Below are 20966 nucleotides of genomic sequence, written 5' to 3'. Positions count from 1 at the left end.
GAACTACTACCTTACAGAGAAATTTCTTTGTTCTTTAAGTCATTGTTTTATGGGCCCTGGTTTTATGGGTTGTGAACTGTCATCCCAGCTGGGAATATGATTACATATCCTCACTGGGGCCCTTCTGCAGGTGGGTTTGGTTATTTGGAGCTTGGCACACGCTATGTATGTAGAGACAGGTGAGGCCAAACTCTTTTTGGCCACAATTTCAGTGCAACTACATGCAACTTCATGAAGGCCTGGTGCATAGTAAGCACTCAATCAGTACTTAATGAATGAGGGGATGTTAATAAGCAGGTAATATCTTCCAGTGCGAAGACTCTCAAGAGCAGAGCACTGGGCACAGAATGAAGAACACAGAGGGCATCTCCAAGTATGAGCTGTGAGTTTCATGTCACAAAATGACCACCTGGACTGGTAAAATACCATTCGGGTGCATGACGCCCAAGTTTAGGTAAGGATTCAAGCAGGTGTGCTTAGGAGCAACAGAGGCAAAGAGAAAGACAAGGGAGGGAGACAGACACAGTGTGCACAGGAGAAGAATATTCCAGTGGTATGGAGGATTCCGCCCACTATTCCGTTTCCTGAACATTTGCCCCAGGATGAGTCTGAGCAATAACTCTGGGATCCTTCTTCAGTCTCAGGCACTGCATTCCTCACCACTATGGGTGTGGTTGAGCATCAAAAGATAGATTTTCTTTGGACCACATGGCCCCAAACACAAAACTGCTACTTCATTTAATGTCAACCAAAGAAATAGCCATCAGTTTCAACTGTAGAACTGGCTGTGCAGATCATACTGAGGGATAGTGTATTGGTCTCCAGCCTGTCATCTTCCAGGCACGGGGGGTCAGGGTAATTTGGACCACCCATGTTCTTCTAAGCTAGTGCTGGCTGAATGGTCCAGCACTGCTGCATCCACTACTTTGATTGCTGAGAATCACAGGCCTGCTTGGCCACATCTCCAGCACAGCCTCCTCCATCTGCCCTACCACAGGCCTGGCCAGATTAAAGCACCATTTAAATAAATTCTCCAATCTAGGTGAGCAGGACCTACAGGATACCTGGGACCCTTGTACCCCAAGGCGTTAGACTGTCAGTGTAGGGGAGAGTCCCCAGCCACTGCCTCCAGTGCTGGTCTTTAACTTGCAAAAAGCACACCATGAAATATTTTTAGCATCTGGATCCCTGTCAGGGGCCACTGCTCTGGCTTCCATCAGAGCTAACTTCATCAGCTGAGACATGTGCATCATGGAGGGGCCCAGGCTAAGGCAAGAGTGAAAATGTGGATCCTGGAAGAAGAAAAGATGGAAGGGTGGTGGGACTTGAGTTCAGAGTCCCGGAGTTGCCACTGCATCCGCGAAGGGTATGAAGAGGAATTGAGTAGCCCATACCTGGGTCACTTCTGCAGCTGTGAACACCTCAACCTACCTCATTTGGGCCTAGAAACCAAGTTTGCTCAGTGTCCCAAGCTCCTATGCAGCATGTAACTGCTGCAAGGGACTTTACACCCACATTCCAAAATGATGCCAACCAAAGGACTCTCCTCAAAGCCACATTTCCCAAGCAGCCATGAGGGATCAGAGCCTGCCTTTGAGGGACCACTGGCTAGTTCTAGGTCAGAGTTTAGGTTTTTCCTTTCCCATATTGGCAAAAATATTCTGTAGACAAGCACCAATAAACCATCACCCTTCAGGCTGGGCATGGTGGCTCACGCCTGTAATCCCAGCACTTTGGGAGGCCGAGGCAGGCGGATCACGAGGTCAGGAGATCAAGACCATCCTGGCTAACACGGTGAAACCCCGTCTCTATTAAAAACACAAAAAAATTAGCTGGGCGTGGTGGCGGGCGCCTATATTCCCAGCTACTCAGGAGGCTGAGGCAGGAGAATGGTGTGAACCCGGGAGGCGGAGCTTGCAGTGAGCCAAGATTGTGCCACTGCACTCCAGCCTGGGCGACAGAGCAAGACTCCATCTCAAAAAAAAAAAAAAAAAAACCATCACCCTTCAGCCTGTGGCTAGGGGCAGGGACTAGGGGCATCGATCTCTGTGCCCTAGCACTGAGGGATGCCCGAGGGCCTGACACAGACACTGACATGGATTGTTGCATCAAATTCTCACACCAGCCCTAGGAGGCAGGGACTGTTACCACCTCACGTGAAGAATCAGAAAACTGGGCACAAAGAAGTTAAGACTTGGCAAAGGCCACACAGGTAGTAAATAATAAAGCTGAGACTGGAACCCCAGGCATTTGGCCTGGGAGTCTGTGTTCCTCCCGACTGTGGCATGACATGCACAGGAAAGCTCGGTGGTGGCTGAATGAATGAACAAATGAATGAATAAACAAAAAATTTCAAAAGCCATTTCAGGAATCGGGTAGGGAATAGTGTCTCAATGAGGCCCCAGGGGTTGTCGGGTTGATCATGAGCTTAACCTCATCTGCCCTGGATGTCAACCAAGAGGTGATACTCTCAGATCCCTCTCAAGGTTGAGTGTTCAGCCCCAGGAACACTCTAAACCCAGGGGTTTCATACCATTGTTTTGTTTGTTTTTAAGGCAGAGTCTTGCTGTTGCCCAGGCTGGAGTGCAGTGATGTAATCATAGTTCACTACAGCCTCAAATTCCTGGGCTCAAGTGATCCTCCTGCCTTAGCCTAGCTGGAACTACAGGTGCACATTACCAACCTGGCTCATTTTTTTTATTTTTTGTAGAGACGGGGTCTTGCTATGTTGCCCAGGCTGGTCTCCAACTCCTGGCCTCAAGCAATTCTTGCACCTCAGCCTACCAAAGTGGTGGGATTACAGGCGTCGGCCACCGCCTCAGACCTATACCATTGTTGGTAATGACCACAGCCACTGCTGACTCAGTGCCTCCTATTTATAGGTGGTAAGTTCAGGGCTCTCACACAGAGGCTCCTTTCATCTGCCAGGGCCCTGCAGAAAAGCCAGGATCATACCCATTTTACAGATGGCAAAACCAGAGATCTGAGAGGGTGTGACTTGCTTATAATCGCAGCACTTAAATGAGGGCTGATGAACAGCATGGGCTTTTTCCCCACCACACAACACCCACCACATCCCTTGGTTAGTCACAAAGTTACAAAGATGAGATAAGCGCTGTTCTAACTCTTCAGATGGAAAGTTTCATGTTAATCTAAAGTTCATCAGTATTTCCCATCCCAGTCACCTGCATGGAAGAGGAATTCCAGTTTTTCCCAGCTAAAAACTCTGGCATCACCACTCCCTCGTTCCTCTCCTCAGCTGGCAGGATCAGCACCCATTGGTATTTACTGATACCTCCTGCATCAACCTCCTGAAAAGCACAACTGCGTCCATTGGACAGCAGGTCCTGCTAATTCTTCATTTAAAAATGTCCCAGGAAGCACCAAGTGTTGGTGAGAATGTGAAGCAACCAGCACTCTCATATACTGCTGTTGCTGGGAACATAAATTGGTCCCACCATCTTGGAAGACCATGACAATGTCGAGTCAACCTGCATTTGCTCCTAGGTACGCACATGCACCAAGAGACATATTCTACAATGTCCTCAGTAGCACTAGGCACAGCTCCCCAACATTTGTCTTTTATTGTTGCTGTAACCAATTACCACACGCTTAGTGACTTAAAACAGCACAAATGTATCTCCTCTCATAGCAATGTAGGTCAGAAATGGGTCCACATGGCCTTGCAGGGCAGCATTCCTCCTGGAGGCTCTAGAGGAGACTCTGTTCTCTTGCCTTTTCCAGCTTCTAAAGGTCACTTTGCATTCCTCGGCTTGTGGCTCCTCCTCTTGTTTTCATTGCCAGCAATGGTATCTTCAAATCTCTGTCTTCTCTTTCCTCTGCTTTAATCAACACATCTCATTCTCTGAACCAGACCCTCCTATAAGAATCCTTGTGACTACATTGGTCCCTCAAGGATAATCTCCCCATGTCAAGATCCTTAAAGTCATCACATCTGCAAAGTCTCTTTTGCCATGTAAGGTAACACAGTCCCAGGTATTACTGGCGAACGGTACCTGTGACCAGGGATTAGGTCAGAAACATCTTTTGGGAGGGCCATTATGTGACCTACCACAAACCCAAACTGGAAGCTACCCAAATGCTCATCAACAATAGAATGAATGAAATCAATGGTGGTGATTCCCAGCAATGAGAATGGATGACCTACAACTACATGCAGCAACAAGACACTCAGAAAACAATGCTGAGCTAAAGATGCCAAACACAAGAGTGTGTACTGTCCAAGTCTGTCTACAGAAAGTACCAAAACAGGGCCAGGCACAGTGGCTCATGCCTGTAATCCCAGCACTTTCGGAGGCCGAGGCAGGTGGATCACGAGGTCAGGAGATTGAGACCATCCTGGCTAACACGGTGAAACCCCACCTCTACTAAAAATACAAAAAATTAGCCAGGCGTGGTGGCACGCGCCTGTAGTCCCAGCTACTCGGGAGGCTGAGGCAGGAGAATCGCTTGAACCCGGGAGGTGGAGGTTGCAGTGAGCTGAGATCACGCCACTGCACTCCAGCCTGGGCGACAGAGCAAGGCTCCATCTCAAAAAAAAAAAGAAGAAACAAAGAAAAGAAAAGAAAAGAAAATACCAAAACACGTAAAACTATCCCAGGCTATTAGGAGTTAGGATAGCGGTTCTAGTTGGGGAGTGGTGGCTGGAAGAGGGATGATGGGGCTTCTGGGGTGCTGGCAAAGTTCTGTTTCTTAATCCAGGTATGATCCATTTGTGAAAATCCATCAAGTGATACGGTTATGACCGGTGCCCTTCTGTGTGGGTATGCTGTGCTTCAATAAGATGCTTTAATAAATGGTTCTGCCTGCTTCATCCCATTTCCACTCCACAGGCCTGTGTCCTTTCACCTCTGAATGAAGCAGACCCCAGCTGACCTCCTCAACACCCACCACCCTGCCAACCGCTGCCCGCCAGACTGACCTGGAACTGATCAGCTACTGACACCTGCTGCACAGTGCCCTCCTCTGTCTCTCCTTCACTCCTTTACCTGCCTCTCACATACGGTGACCCCATCTATGAGCCCCATCTCCTCTCAGGCGCTCCCCACTCCCCACCAACTTCTGTAGAACTTGAAATAAAAACCACATCATTTGGACTTCATTATGACTGTCATATACTGATTGCTAATAGGACCAAACACCTACTCTCGTCTCCCCAAACAAACTGCAAGTGTCTCAAGAAAAGAACGTTTCAAGGTCTTGCACATTCCATTCTGTTCCTAGTTCTGATTGTATGTGAACTTCTAGTGCTAATTAATAATAACTCCTACTAATAACAACAGCCTTTACTGAGCACCTCATATGCACCAGACTCAGTGCTCCTCATGCATTATATCTTGCTTCCTCTTCTCCCACCCTACGAAGCGGGCACTATCACAATCCCTCTATTGAATAGTAGGAAACTGAGGCACAGAATGGTGAATTAACTTGTTCAAGATCCCAAAGTGTATCATGGTAGAGGAGGGACTTGAACACACACCATCTGATTCCAGAGCTCATGCTCTTAAACCAGACCCCACTCTGCTTCCATAATAACCCCACCCTAATGGAGTGTTAGGCATACAGTTGGTGTTTAACAAACACTTTCACATACTTAATTACCAAAAAATATATATATACTAAGAAAAAAAGTCTTCATAAGTACACAAACAACAAAATCAAGACTCCACCAAATAAGATCTTTTCATCTTCAGATCTCAAAAGAGGACATGCCCTCCAGGGAAATTTACAAAAGCTCCATGTACTCCTTGCTCTGCCTCATGCTTGGCACTCACAGCTTTATAAACTTTTATCAGCAAACAACAGTCAGAGTCGTCCTCCAGGCTTTTATCTGAGCAAGGAGAGAGCTGGATACATTTTTTCTTACTGTCTGCCAATCTCAGGGCCAGAGCCAACATCAGAACTAAAGGATGGTTGGATGGCTCAGGCTGGGACCACAGGGTCCCAAGCCACCCGCTCCAGATGACTTCACCTCCCCAGTGGCCAAGAAACATGACCCAGAGCCCTTGGCTAAAAACGAGGCCACCACCCCCGAGGGCTGATGTGGCCACTAAACTGAACCAGAGATAATGACATGAGCAGCCGAGACATTAGGTCAGTTACCGAACAGTGCTCTGGTCAGTGTGGACACAGCAGCGCATCTAGGCCAGCTTGGCATTGTTTCCAAGCATCCACTATCACCCTGAGTCCACCCACGCGTGGTCTTCAAGCATCTACATGGATACAAATGAAAAGTTCCTATGCCCCGGGAGGATGGGGACTACTATGAGGAGACATACCCTATGAAAAACCACCAAACTGTCCATCGATAAGGCACTGGAGAAATAATGACTGCTTGGTGTAGAATATGCAACAGCTAAAACAACAAAGCAGATCTAGACGCACTAGCATGGGAAACACAGCTCAACTCAACATTAGAGGGGGAAAAAAGCAAGAACAGAACCTAAAGTATAATGATGTTTCTAGCAAAAGAAAAACCCCACATACTTCAAGACTCCAGCTATATGAAGCAGCGGTGGATGAGAGCCGGCACATACTAGTTTGAGAAGGCCAATGGTGCACATCTCTTTCCAACTCTGTTCAGTCATGTCGGGGTTTGTTGGCCATGGTGGGAGTTTTACACCATGGAAATCAGAAAATGCTGCAAATCATGGCTCCCCGCTCTCCAACCTGTCCCCAAGAGCTGACTGTTAAACATGTCCCAGCATAACACTGTATGTACATAAATATATATATATTTTATATATATATATTTTGTTTGTTTGTTTGTTTGTTTATTTTGAGATGGAGTCTCGCTCTGTCACCCAGGCTGGAGTACAGTGGCGTGATCTCAGCTCACTGCAAGCTCTGCCTCCTGGGTTCACGCCATTCTCCTGCCTCAGCCTCCCAAATACCTGGGACTACAGGCGCCCGCCACCATGTTTGGCTAGTTTTTTTGTATTTTCAGTAGAGACGGGGTTTCACCATGTTAGCCAGGATGGTCTCAATCTCCTGACCTCGTGATCTGCCCTCCTCAGCCTCCCAAAGTGCTGGGATTACAGGCATGAGCCACCGCGCCCAGCCCATAAATATATTTTTTAAAGTTTAGAAAACACAACCTCAAAGTTATTTTTAAGTGGCTGTCTCTGAAGTGGGATATGGGACTGGCTGGAGGCTAAGACAGGCATCAGTTATATCTGTACCACCAGCACTTTTTTTTTTTAAAACCATGTCTTGCTCTGTCGCCCAGGCTAGAGTACAGTGGCGCGATCTTGGCTCACTACAACTTCCACCTCCTGGGTTCAAGTGATTCTCCTGCATCAGCCTCCTGAGTAGCTGGGATTACAGGCATGTGCCACCACGCCTGGCTAATTTTTGTATTTTTAGTAGAGATGGGGTTTCACCACGTTGATTAGGCTGGTCTCGAACTCCTGACCTCGTGATCCTCCCGCCTTGGCCTCCCAAAGTGCTGGGATTACAGGCGTGAGCCACAGCGCCTGGCCACCACTAGCATTTTACAACACCAACACCAACAAAAATGTTTATATATGTTAGGATTACTAAAATTGTTTCAAAGTTAAAAAAAAAAAAAAAAACCTCTGACCATTACAGTACAATGTAATAAAGCTGTAATGATGGGATATACAGTTGTAAGAGGAAGAGCACCAAGTCAGCCTGAGCATATCATGGAAGGCTTCTCAGAGGAGGTGATGACTGGGCTGAATTTTGAAGGGTGAATAACAGCCTACCAGGTCAACAAGCCAGGGCTTCTTTGGATAAAGAACACAGCATAAGTAATTAACAAGGAGGAAAAAGAGATTACAAGAGTGAAGAGGAGGGTGACAGAAAGTATAAGGAGGGCTGTGGCAGTGCAGTGTGTCATCACAGCAGGTTGTGTACCCTTGCATGAAATGAGATCATCCAAGTCCAGTGCTTAGCCAAGAAGATGTACTCAATGGTTAGTGTTAACTATTTCTATTTGCATTTCTACTCCATCATCCCTGGACGCCAAACACTATGGAGGTTATGGGAGATTGCTGGGGCAAGAATTTGGAAGTGAGGTCCCACGACCATTCTCTGAGAGACATTTTGTCAGCTCCACCACTCACGTCACCCCCTTGGATTTTCCCAGAGTGCTCTGAAGATGGGCTCTGGTGCCTCCTTAGTGCTCCTGCCACACTCCTCCTTCACCCAGTCACACCAATGTGTGCACATGTGTCTCCCCAACTGCACCAGGCTGTGTGGCACCCTGAGCACACAGACAAATGCAATACTTGTTGAACAAATGAACACATTCAGTGAACTGTGTACAAATGAACACATTCAGTGAACTGTGTACTCTTCCACTCTAATGAAAGATGATACAAACCTGCTGTGGAATCAGGACACCCGTGCCATGGAGGCATCACCACCAGCTGAAGCAATAAAGTGGTCCACATGGGGGGGTTGGCCACTCGAGAATCATAGGAAAAGAAGGCATCAAGCGGCAAAGCTGCACAGTACCCAACCGAGTCCGTAAGTCACTATCCCTCAAAGGAAGATGCATGCTGGGGACACAAGGACTTGTATTTCTAAACACAGTGTCAAGATACCCCAATGGTGAAATGGATGCAACAGGCTAATGACAGTATCGTACTTGCTCCAACAAGTATTTTGAACTCCACTCCCACCAGGCAGCCTACAGGTTTGGTGCTTGGCTGCCCCTGTGGCTTAATCACATGGATAGATTGAGTACCAGTTCCAGTTTTCACTGCTTATGTACAGGCTGGTACTGTGGGCATGGTCTCCAGCACATGTTCATTTGGGGAGGTTTGGGGAGAAGGTTAGTCAGTCCTCAAGGTCATATCACAAGTCTCTAGTCTTCCCAGTGGAAAATCAGATCCCAGATCCCAGGATAGGAGGCCTGGTGGGGATACCACAAGCGGTCAACCCCTGCCTGGTTCCAGGATGCCTGTCCTTAGGCCAAAAGGTATTCCAATTTCAGCCAGGGCATCTCATCTTTTATATGATTTACATGCTAGGGTTCTTGGAGGAGTTCTCATACTGTCAAATGGTTCCAACGGAACAAAAAAGTTTTAAAACCTTGCTTTACATAAAACTATTGGCCGGACGTGGTGGCTTACACCTGTAATCCCAGCGCTTTGGGAAGCCAAGGCAGGTGGATCACCTGAACTCAGGAGTTCAAGACCAGCCTGGCCAACAGGGTGAAACCTCGTCTCTATTAAAAATACAAAAATTAGCTGGGCGTGATGGCGGGCACCTGTAATCCCAGCTACTGGGGAGGCTGAGGCAGAAGAATCGCTTGAACCTAGGAGGTGGAGGTTAAAGTGGGCTGAGATCGCACCATTGCACTCCAGCCTGGGCGATAAGAGCGAAACTCTGTCTCAAAAAAACAAAAACAAAAACGAAAACAAACTACTACTACTGTCAGCCTGTCTCTCTCTGGGTCTCTTCAGTAATGCCTTTCATGGACACTCAGTATGTTTTTGTTGATGGACAGAGAGCATGCTTATGGATTCACGGAGGACCCAAAGGTAGGAGGGAACAGGACACAGTGGTTACAGCAGGACTGGGGTCCCCCATTCTGTGCTGCCTCCTGTATGATAGGCATGGACCCAGCAACGGGTTGTCTATGTCACATTGTCATCATTGTCCTCCTCCTTACCACAAGCAATGGCAATAGAGGCCTTTTCATATGCCAGACACCCTGCTGAGGGCTTCAAATGCTCAACCCATTCAGCAATGTTGTCAGGAACTCTTATCTCCTCACAGAAGAGGAAATCTAGGCACAGAAAGCACAGATTTGCCCATAGAACTAGTGACCTTAAAAACCAGGGCAGAAGCACAAAAACCAAGAAAAGAACATTCTCCCCAAAACAGAGGTCCCAAAGGGAAGTGGCAGACATGCAAAATGGCCCTAGAAATGGTCTTGTGCTAGTTTTTCTAATTGAGGTTAAAACTGGATCCCTTGGGCAGGGAAACATTTTCTGACCTGATCCTTCACCAAACAGGGCATTTGTTTAAATGAGCTTCATAGAATCAACACACATCACACTCACTAACTCAGCTCAAAGTCTGGTTTGTCTCGTTATCATTCATTACTTGCAAGGACAAATGCTTAAGTACAGCATATTTCATGCCCAGAGTGCTTCAAAATTCAGAAAAAAATAAGGTGAGCTCTCTTAGAAGCCCAATTCTAAATAATGCTTTATGAAATTATACTCTAGCCACTTAGAGACAATTTACAATTCACTGAAATCTATGAGGCTCTAGTTAAGGGGCACAGATGACCAAGATATATCAAGGACCTGTTCTCTAACTGCAAATTCACACAAGATCCCTGAGATGTGCACATTGTTATCCACATTTTCGAGAATGAAATAAACTACAGCTTTAAGCAACCTGGCCAAGGTCCAGCAGTTGGAACCGGACAATAGGGGTTGAACAGCTGGGTCTGTCTGACTCCCGGGTCCAGACCTCCCAAACTTCCAATATCTCATAAGTTCTGGCACCTGAGTAAATATGCAGCCCAACTCCTCTACAAAACAAAACTCTCTGGCTCAATCTTAGCTCCATCTCTGTGCTCTGACCCAAATGTCAGCTGAGAAAGACCCTGCAAAAGGGAGGATGAAACTCAGCCTTCTGACACTGGAGGGCAAATTCTAAAGTTAGTGGGAAAATCCTGCAGAGTTCAAAATTCCCCTGGAAAACCCCTCAGGAAGATGCATCTTAGTAAGCTGCTCACCCTCTCTGGAGAAACCCAACTCGGTTCTCCCACAGTGCTAGAGCAGGTGACTGTGTGTTCAGCTGCACTGCAGGTAAAGTCGGTGGTCAGAACCAAAGGAAAACACAGACCTCTAACTCCCAGACTCACACACAGAGCTGCCCTGGTTGAAGTGCTTAGAACATGGGGCCTGTATAGGGAGTCCAGTAGATTCACCACCCCAATCTCCTGTATCCTTCAGAACATACACTCATTAAGTGGAACAGTGAGATTAAACTGCTGTTTTTCTCTTTTTTTCCTAGGAGATTCTAGTTTTGTTTGCATAAACTAAATGCAAGAGAAATGTGATTCCATAATACCATAATTACACAATGACAAGATTTTACATAAGCTATTAAAACATCTATATTGCAAAAACATTTACAACAGAGAAAGCCAATGGAGGCCTGGGGTTCCAAAATTAGACTATTGGGGCCTAGTGTGGTGGCTAACGCCGGTAATCCCAGCACTTTGGGAGGCCAAGGTGGGCAGATCACCTGAGGTCAGGAGTTCAAGACCAGTCTGGCCAACATGGTGAAACCTCGTCTCCACTAAAACTACAAAAATTAGCTGGGCGTTGTAGCATGAGCCTGGAATCCTAGCTACTCAGGAGGCTGAGGCAGGGGAATCACTTGAACCGGGAGGTGGAGGTTGCAGTGAGCCGATATTTTGCCACTGCACTTCAGCCTGGGTGACAGAGTAAGTAAGACTCTGTCTCAAACAAAAACAAAAACAAAAACAAACAAAAAAACTTCGTCCCAGAAACAACAACAACAACAAAGTGAAACTATTGGGACTTAAATTCATTCGACCTCTGCTACTTAGCAGCTATAAGATCTTGGAAAGGACTGCTCTATGCCTCAGTTTCCCCAACTAGAAAGCAGGGGTCGTAATGGTGTCTACGTCATGGGACTATTATGGAGATCCAATGAAGCAGTGTAAGCAAAGAGCCCAGCACAGTGCCATGCAAAGGTCAGTGTCCTTTCCTCCTTTATAAAAACAAACCAAAAAAGATGGGAAAGCAGAGGGTCTCTTGGAGAAGTTAAAAAGCCTGTTGGAGATCCCCCAGTGAGCAAGTTTCAGAGTCAGTGTTGTATTCAATGCTGTCGATTTTGGGAGCTGGATGTAAGAGAGGAGACCTCTGTTGGAATGAAGTGAACCCAGGGCAGCTGGGTTAAAGGAGCAGGAGATAGAATCTGAAGCCTTCCGGAGCTGGGATGCTGAGCAAACAGGAGGGTGAGAAGAAGTGGGAGAAAGATACATCCAGAGATTACTAAAATACCCATGAGGAACAATTACAGACCCACCCAGAAGGCAAGACTGTACAGGCATGTGGATCTCCAGAGGCAGTAAAGCTCAGCCACAGTCACAGAGAAAGTGACCTGACTGATAGAAACCCTTGGATGAGCCTTCACGCACTTCAGCCCCTTCCTGCTGGCCCAGACACGTGCAGGCCTTCAGAGGATCCAGGTCTTCCCTCCCACTCCATCCAGCACCACCACCACCCCGCCCTAACTCCAGACACCAAGATCTGGATCTGCTTTGCAAGATCCCTCCAGGATTCCAGACCACAGTCCTCTTGTCCAAGAGACACACGCCCACAGTGCACATGAGAAATGACAATGAGGAATGAACATTATGGAACTCAGCCAGTCAAGTCACATGTCCACCATCAATTTCCATTCTGCCAGCTGCTGGACCTTCACTGACTGCTTGGGTGGAGGAGAATCAACTGGGGAGGCACTTCTTCCAGCACGATGAGACCTCTATCACCCAACAGATTTGCACATCAAGAGCATGACCACAATTTCTACAAAAGCCATCCGGAAATATGCAGGGAGATCGGGTAAAGGAGGACCCCTCCATTTGGTTATAATCATTCCTCTGTGTCCAAGGAGAGGGAGACAATGGAAATGCGCAGGCGCTTCCAGAGGCAAAGCCTGGCACTTGAGCTCTGTGCGCTCTCGGGGTAGGAGCAGCTGTGCCCCACGCCCCCCCCCCCCCCGCCTCCTTAAGGCTGGCTGAGAGAATGAGACCACAAACCAAAGTGAATTGGGGACACAGGCCCCCAAACTGTTAGAATTTCAGCTATGATAAACCTACTTGACCTTGTGTAATTACTGGTGGCAGCAGAGACACACAAGTTCAGAACCCAGACATTTTAACTCCTCCTAATTGCAGGAGGGGAACAGCCGTTGCCACTACCCAGAAACCCCACCTGGTGACCTGGCACCAAGAAAACGAACTTCACCCAGCATGGCAGGACATGCCAGGGCCTGTGGCTGAGAATGAGGATGTCAGAGCCAGGAGGACACACAATGTTAAGAGCCTACAGGTCTGCTGACATGGTTGGGTAGAATCATCCAAGCAGAGAATCATGCTCTGCTCAGCTCTGATCCTTCTGAAACAGACTTGCCAAGGCTGAGTCTGGGAATCTGAACTTTAATGATCCCTCCCAGGAGCCGGGCATGGTGGCTCATGCCTGTAATCCCAGCACTTTGGGAAGCTGAAGCAGGAGGATCACTTCAGGCCAGAAGTTCGAGACCAGCCTGAGCAACATAGCGAGACCCCATCTCTACAAAAACTAAAAAATTAGCCAGGTATGGTGATGCAGTCTCAGCTACTCAGGAGGCTGAGGTGGGAGGATTGCTTGAACCCAGGAGTCCGAGGTTGCAGTAGGCTATGATTGGGCCACTGCACTCCAGCCTGGGCGACAGAGTGAGACCCTGACTCCAATAAATAAATAAATAAGAAAAAAATATAATAAAATTAAAATCCCTCCCAGGTGACTGGGCTGCTCTCGAAACTGGAGCAGTCCAGCCTGCTGGGTTTATCTGTGGGAGATGCGAGGCCATACGGTTGTTAGTGGTTCATTCATTCCAGGGTTGCCTATGTGTCTGGCTCTAAGAAGACACAGCTCCAGCCCTACAGGGATGCAGAATGTTCTAAGCAGCTGAGTTCACCTGGGGAATTGCTCAGAAATGCAGATGTCTAGGCTCTACTACCTAGGATTGGAGTTCCAAGGGGCTCAGAATCCAGTAGAGAAACAAAAGCAAAGCCTGACAAGAGGAGAAATCAGAAACTATGATGGCTGGGAAGGCAGTTCCAACAGAGAAACTAGCTCTGGGGGAACAGAGAGTGGCTTCTTGGCACAAGAAGGGAAAGATTTGCCCCTGCCCAGCACCCACTATGTGCAGCCCCCTGACTGCTGTCAGCATCGTCCACATTTGCAGGACCCTGCAAGGGCGCTACGTTAATCCCCATCTTACAGATGAGGACAGTGAGGGTCAGGGATTGACAGCAACAACTGCAGGGGCTGGGATGTGAGCCCTGGCAGCCAGAGGACTTGCTCTTTCCACTCTCAGCCCCTCTCCTCCTGAGGCTCAGGCTCAGAACACCCTTATCCACCCAGATAAGGTGAATCTAGAGACCTGCAAGGTGTCCTCCACCCTTCTCTCATCTTACCCTGTAGGTCCAATCAGCAACTAAGGCCTGCCCCTTCTCCCTCCACTCCCTCTCTCAGCCCCTGCTGCTAACACCTTCTCCATTAGCATCTGCAGTATTGAAAATACAAGCCCAATCGGCCAAGTCATTCCCTGGCTTAAACCTCTGCAAGGGTTTCCCACAACGCTAAAAATACAAATCTTCCTCCCAAGTTTGCCTCAGGGCCTTCCCACAGGTTGTTCCCTCTCCTAAATGCTGTTCCCTCTCACTCTCTATTCTCACGACTATCAAAACTAAGTTGGGTTTCCTGCTTGCACCCTGGAAGGCCAAGGCCACAGAGCAGGGCAGCTCTATGCTGCCTATGGCTGAGTCCCAGGGCACACAGTACAGGGGTAGTGGGGAGAAAGATAAGGAAAGAGAGAAAGAGAGAGAACTGGGGGGATGAACTGGGGGGGTCAGTTGTTGACTGACTGAGGGACACTACAGGTGGTCTGAGATCCGAGTATAATGGTGGGGGAAAAGCCACCATGGTTAGAGGCTGGGCAGACAGGCTGGGGCCAGACTGGGAAGGAAAGGCTGTGAACACCACAGAAGGGAGCAAGGATGTAAGCCCCTGGGCCATGAATAGCTGTGGACAGCTATGGACAACTGTGGTCAGCTGTGGAGACTCTTGAAAGCCAGGGAGTAACATGATCAACTTCACACATACAGTATTGATGGAGCTGTGCTCATCTCTTTGAAAGGCAATCTATCGATAACCACCAAAGTTTTAAATCTGCATGTCTGTGAACCCAGCAATTCCAAGTCTACCAAGGATCCTCACTGCAGCATCCTTCCCTATTAGCAAAAGCAAAAAGTGGCCTCAATGGCCATCCAGAGAATGAATTATGGCAGACGAGTCCACAGTCGCTTTTCCAACCCTTGGTGCTGGACATGTTTCGGAATTCATAACCTGTTTGCATTTGAGAAAGGTAGTATGGAGTATGCACAGGATGCTACGTCAAACCCCAGCAGGGCCAGGCACAGCACCCCAAAATCCAGTACATAAGTATTTCTACAGCTGAATATGTAACTATTTCTGCTACATACTATGAGTAATCTCCTATTAACTCAAGCCAGGTTTGGTCATTAAATGAGTTTGCACCAAACTTTTTTTATTTAAAAAAGTGTGGTTTTCTGAGGTGGGCAGATAACCTGAGGTCGGGAGTTCAAGACCAGCCTGACCGACATGGAGAAACCTCATCTCGAGTAAAAATACAAAATTAGCCGGGTGTGGTGGCGCATGCCTGTAATCCCAGCTACTTGGGAGGCTGAGGCAGGAGAATGGCTTGAACCCGTGAGGCGGAGTTTGAAGTGAGCCAAGATTGCGCCACTGCATTCCAGCCTGGGCAGCAAGAGTGAAACTCCATCTCAAAAAAAAAAAAAAAAAAAAAAAGGTGTGGTTTTCTTGATTTTGTAATTACGGATAAGGGTTGGATGAAGGAATAATAAAAAAAAAAACACCAGTGAACATTTACTGAGCCCTCATATGTGCAGGTACTGCTCTTGGTGCTTTGCACGAACTGGCTCACTAGCCCACCACAGGCACTGATGCACTTCATTTTTCTAGCACACCAGGCCAGACACAGTGGCTCACGCCTGTAATCTTGGCACTTTGGGAGGCCGAGGCGGGTGGATCACCTGAGGTCAGGAGTTTGAGACCAGTCTGGCCAATATGGTGAAACCTGTCTCTACTAAAAATAGAAAAATTAGCCAGGTGTGGTGGCGGGAGCCTGTAATCCCAGCTACTTGGGAGGCTGAGACAGGAGAATCGCTTGAACTGGGGAGGCAAGGTTGCAGTAAGCCAAGATCATACCACTGCACTCTAGCCTGGGTGACAGAGTAAGAGTCTGCCTCAAAAAAAAAAAGTACCCTCATCATTGCTACTACCACCACCATCTACTGAGTATCAACTGTATGCCAGGCACTCTTCTAAATGCTTTATGGTAATTACCACACTAAAGCCACACAGCAACCCAAAGGGTGATACTGTTACTATTCTCATGTTGTCCAGATTTATCCCTAATTTATTCTTGATCACCCAATAAAGAAATGGAGGCACACCTTGCCCAAGGCCGTCAGCCAGCGTGCTGCTCATTGTTCTTGTGCCTCTCACCCTCACATCCTGCGGTGCCTGTATATTAGCTGGTCCAATGTCACACCTGAGAACTCAGGCATTCTGGCTCCAGAGCCTACATTCTTTTCTTTTTCAGACGGAGTCTCCTTCTGTCACCCAGGCTGGAGTGCAGTGGTGTGATCTTGGCTCACTGCAACCTCCACCTCCTGGGTTCAAGCGATTCTCCTACCTCAGCCTCCTGAGTAGCTGGGATTACAGGCAACCACCATCATGCCCGACTAATTTTTGTATTTTTAGTAGAGACAGGGTTTCACCAAGTTGTCCAGGGTGGTCTCGAACTCCTGACCTCAAGTGATCTGCCCACTTCAGCCTCCCAAAGTGCTGGGATTACAGGCGTGAGCCACCCCAGTCAGCCCGAACCTACATTCTTAACCCCTACACTTTCCTCGTCTTCTCTAGATAAAGCGGCTTAAAGCTTTTATGGAACATGGCAAGACACAAAGACATAAATAAATAAAATTCACAGTATGCTTGCATTTAGATCTACAGCCAGGGCACTCGGGCTGTCCCAAGGCAGCCAGCACACAGGCCTGGAATTGAAGTGCATCCTTCTCCTGTCAGAAGGACACCCAGCAGGAGTACCCAAGCAGAAAGCCAGAGACCATCTAGAGCACAAACCACCCCCAGGGCACCATGGCCCATCCAGCTTGGAGATGCGCCCCAGCAGACTGACAGGGCTGCCCCAGGCCATCAAGAGAAACAGGCTTTAATTTGTTGGGGAGCAGCCCAGGGTGTGGGTGCAGGTGATGTGCCCAGGCAAACAGAAGCAGATTTGCCCTCCTCACTGGGTCCCCTCCACCCTATCCACCACCACCATTTAATCCTCAGCTTCATGCAAAGCTGCCTGCCAGGCAGGTTCCCATATGGGAAAATCCAAGGAGTGCAAATTCTGGAAGCACCAGATAAATGCACCCCTTCCTTAAACAGCACCAGAATTAAGAAAGGCCACCCTCCCTCTTAAGCACCTGCTCTCTTTAGGATAAGGATCGTGCCAGGGACGGGTGATGGTTAGTGAGCGCTCACTGCCAAAGGACACGTGGGTAGGAGAGGGCAGGGAGGGACACACAGGAGCAATCACCGCTGCCCACACCTGGGGCAGGGAGGTGCTCCATGGCAGGAAAAACACCTGCCTCTTCCCAGCCCTCCACCTCACCTTCCCCTCCAGCCTGCCCTGCCTCTGGCTTTGTTTCATCTCCCCAACCTTCTTCCAAGGGCTCTAGAAAAGTTCCCATGTGTTCTTTGTTTCCCCAATATACACACCAATAAAGTAGTTTGCAACATCCATAAAACGCATCAATCTTAAGTATACAACTCAATAACATTTTTAGATATTTATACCCCAACGTGATCACCAACCAAATCAAAACATATAAAACAGTTCCTGTCTCCTAGAAAGAAGGCTTCCTTATGTTCCTTCCCAGGTGATTGCCTACCCCAAAGGTAACTGCTATCTTGACTTCTAGTGGCATGGATTCATTTGCCTGTGTCTGAAATGTACATAAATGGAATCATACAGTATGGACTCCCTGTCCCTGGCTTCTTCCACTCATCACTGTGTTAGAAGTTTTATCCACGTTGTGGCATGCAGCAGTGGTTCCTTCTTTCTCATTGCTGAGTGTATCCCATTGTATGGACATACCAAATTTACTTACACATATGGCCACTGATGGGCATTTGGATTGTTTCCACCTTTTGGTAATTATGGATAAAGTGGCTATGAACATTTGTGTACAAGTCTTTTGGTGCTCAGATGCATTCACTTCTCTTGGGTATATACATAAAAGTGGAATTGCGACAACATAGGTAGGCATCTGTTAAGTTTGGGTAGATGTTATCAAAATGATTTTCCAAAATGGTTGTACCAATTCATACTCCCACTAGCAGTGTGTGTGAGTTCCAGTTGCACCATATCTTCACCAACACTTTGAGTCTTTTTAATTTTAGTCATTCTGGTGGGTATACAGTAGTATCTTCTCGTACTTAAATTTTCATTTCTCTGGTGACTCCTGAGGTTAAGCATCTTTCCAAATGTTTTTGTGGTCATTTGGATATTCATTTTGATGATATGCTTGCTCAAGTCTTTTATCCTTTTAAAATTGGGTTGTCAGGTGGGTACGGTGGCTCACACCTGTAATCCCAGCACTTTGGGAGGCCAAGGTGGGCGGATCGCTTGAGCCCAGGAGTTCAAGACCAGCCTGGGCAGCATGGTGAAACCCTATCTCTACAAAAAATACAAAAAAAAAAAAAAGTTGGGCATGGTGGTGCCTGCCTGTGGTGCCAGCGACTCAGGAGGTTGAGGTGGGAGGATTGCTTGAGCCCAGCAGGGTGGAGGTTGAAGTGAGGCAAGATCACACCACTGCACTCCAGCCTGGGTGACAGAGTGAGACCCCGTCTCAAAAATTTTTTTTTTTTTTTTTTGAGACGGAGTCTCACTCTGTCACCAGGCTGGAGTGCAGTAGTGCAGTGGCGCAATCTCAGCTCACTGCAACCTCCGACTCCCTGGTTCAAGGATTCTCCTGCCTCAGCCTCCAGAGTAGCTGGGATTATAGGCACACGCCACCATGCCTGGCTAATTTTTGTATTTTTAGTAGAGGCGGGGTTTCACCATGTTGGCCAGGATGGTCTCAATCTCCTGACCTCATGATCTGCCCACCTTGGCCTCCCAAAGTGCTGGGATTACAGGCATGAGCCACTGCACCCAGCCAAAAAAAATTTTTTGTAAATACAACTGTGTTGTCTATTTCCTATTGGTTTGTAGAAGTTCGTTATATATTCTGGATGTAAATCCTTTGTTGAACATATGTATTTTAAATATCTTTTCCCAGACTACAGCTTGCCTTTTCCCTCTCTTAATGGTGTCTCTTGACGAAGAGTTCTTAATTTTAATGAAATATGATTTATAAGCTTTTCTCTTTATGCTTTTTTTTTTTTTTTGAGACGAAGTCTCACTCTGTCGCCCAGACTGGAGAGCAGTGGCGTGATCTCAGCTCACGGCAACCTCTGCCTCCCAGATTCAAGCGATTCTCCTGCCTCAGCCTCCTGAGTAGCTGGGACTACAGGTGCACGCCACCAAGCCTGGCTAATTTTTGTATTTTTAGAAGAGACGGGGTTTCACTATGTTGGCCAGGCTGGTCTCAAACTCCTGACCTCAGGTGATCCGCCCGCCTCGGCCTCCCAGAGTGCTAGGATTACAGGCCTGAGCCACCCTGCCCGGCCCCTTTATGCTTTTTGTGACTTATTTAAGAAACCTGTGCCTAGCCTCATCTCATGTAGATATTCTTCTTTATTATCTTCTAGAAACTCCATTGATTTGCCTTGCATATTTAGGTTCTCAATCCATCTTGAATTATTTTTGTGTACGGTGTGAGGTAGAAGTGAGGTAGGATGTAATTTTAGCGTAAAGTCCTGTCAGCTGTGACCACAAACCAGGCACACAAAAAGACCAATATCTGCTACCTCCAGAGGAAGGTGCAGCTTCCCTGACACCCAATCCTTTATCTGTATCCTCCAGAAGCCTCTGATTCCTCCTCGCCCCTGAAGCCCAACAGAATTCCAGTGCACATCCCTACTGTTTGAGAGAATTTTAGGACACAAACTCCCACCTTATATAAAGCTTCCATAACTTTCCATAAGTCCATTTTGACAACTGTACATGTGTCAAAATCCTTCTAAAATGCAAAATGATGAAGTAGGAATGTGAATAGGGACCAGGTAAGACAGCATCTGGCTGTGAGATCTGCTGGGCACTGTGTGCCCCTATGGGCTAGGAATTAAGGAGGCCACAGAATACGAGCAGACATAGCCCCTACTGTCACCACGCTCACAGCCTGGAGAAGAGACCAGTAAAAAATGGGAGCAGAGGCCAGGTGCGGTGGCTCACACCTGTAATCCCAGCACTTTGGGAGGCTGAGGTGAGCGGATCACGAGATCAGGAGATTGAGACCATCCTGGCTAACATGGTGAAACCCCATCTCTACTAAAAATACAAAAAATTAGCCGGGTGTGATAACACACACCTGTAATTCCAGCTACTCGGGAGGCTGAGGCAGGAGAATCTCTTGAACCTGGGAAGCGGAGGTTGCAGTGAGCCAAGATTGTGCCACTGCACTCCAGCCTGGGTGACAGAGAAAGACTCCGTCAAAAAAAAAAAAAAAAAAATAGAAGCAGAGCAAGTACGCAGGGAAAAGTGATCATGGGGAGCCTCCCTGTAGTGTTTGAGCCAACCTAGATATGGGAGGGAGCTGGCCCTAAGAGAAGGGGCAAAAGTGTTCTGGACAGGAGGACTAGCAGACTCAGAGGCTGAGCAAGCAAAGGGATTGGGATATAGCTGGAACATCCATGAGACCAGGAGGCATGACAAGGAGTGGAAAGGGCATGTTAGTTAAGGCAAGAAGAGATGTGGATTTTTTTCTAAGCAGAATCGGTTATCGTTTCTTTTTCTTTTTTTTTTTAGTTTTTTGTAGAGACAGGATGTAGCTATGTTGCCTCATGTTGGGCATGGTCTCAAACTCCCGGTCTCCGTTATCTTGAACATATACCACAAGGTCCTCTATGAGGTTGATGCACCACAAAAGACTATGGGAT

At 47.5% G+C, this 20966-nt stretch overlaps 1 protein-coding gene across 5 annotated transcripts in view; it reads right to left on the bottom strand.

Annotated features, from left to right (window-relative positions):
- ARHGEF3 (Rho guanine nucleotide exchange factor 3) overlaps positions 1-20966 on the bottom strand; it is a 349765-nt gene that overhangs the window by 306273 nt on the left and 22526 nt on the right. The gene's annotated exons all lie outside the window — the stretch shown is intronic.

This window comes from Pongo pygmaeus, chromosome 2 (assembly GCF_028885625.2).
Source record: "Pongo pygmaeus isolate AG05252 chromosome 2, NHGRI_mPonPyg2-v2.0_pri, whole genome shotgun sequence".
In the NCBI taxonomy this organism is placed as follows: domain Eukaryota; kingdom Metazoa; phylum Chordata; class Mammalia; order Primates; family Hominidae; genus Pongo; species Pongo pygmaeus.
The sequence above is the reverse complement of the archived record's forward strand: the minus strand, read 5'-3'. Positions and strand labels throughout refer to the sequence as shown.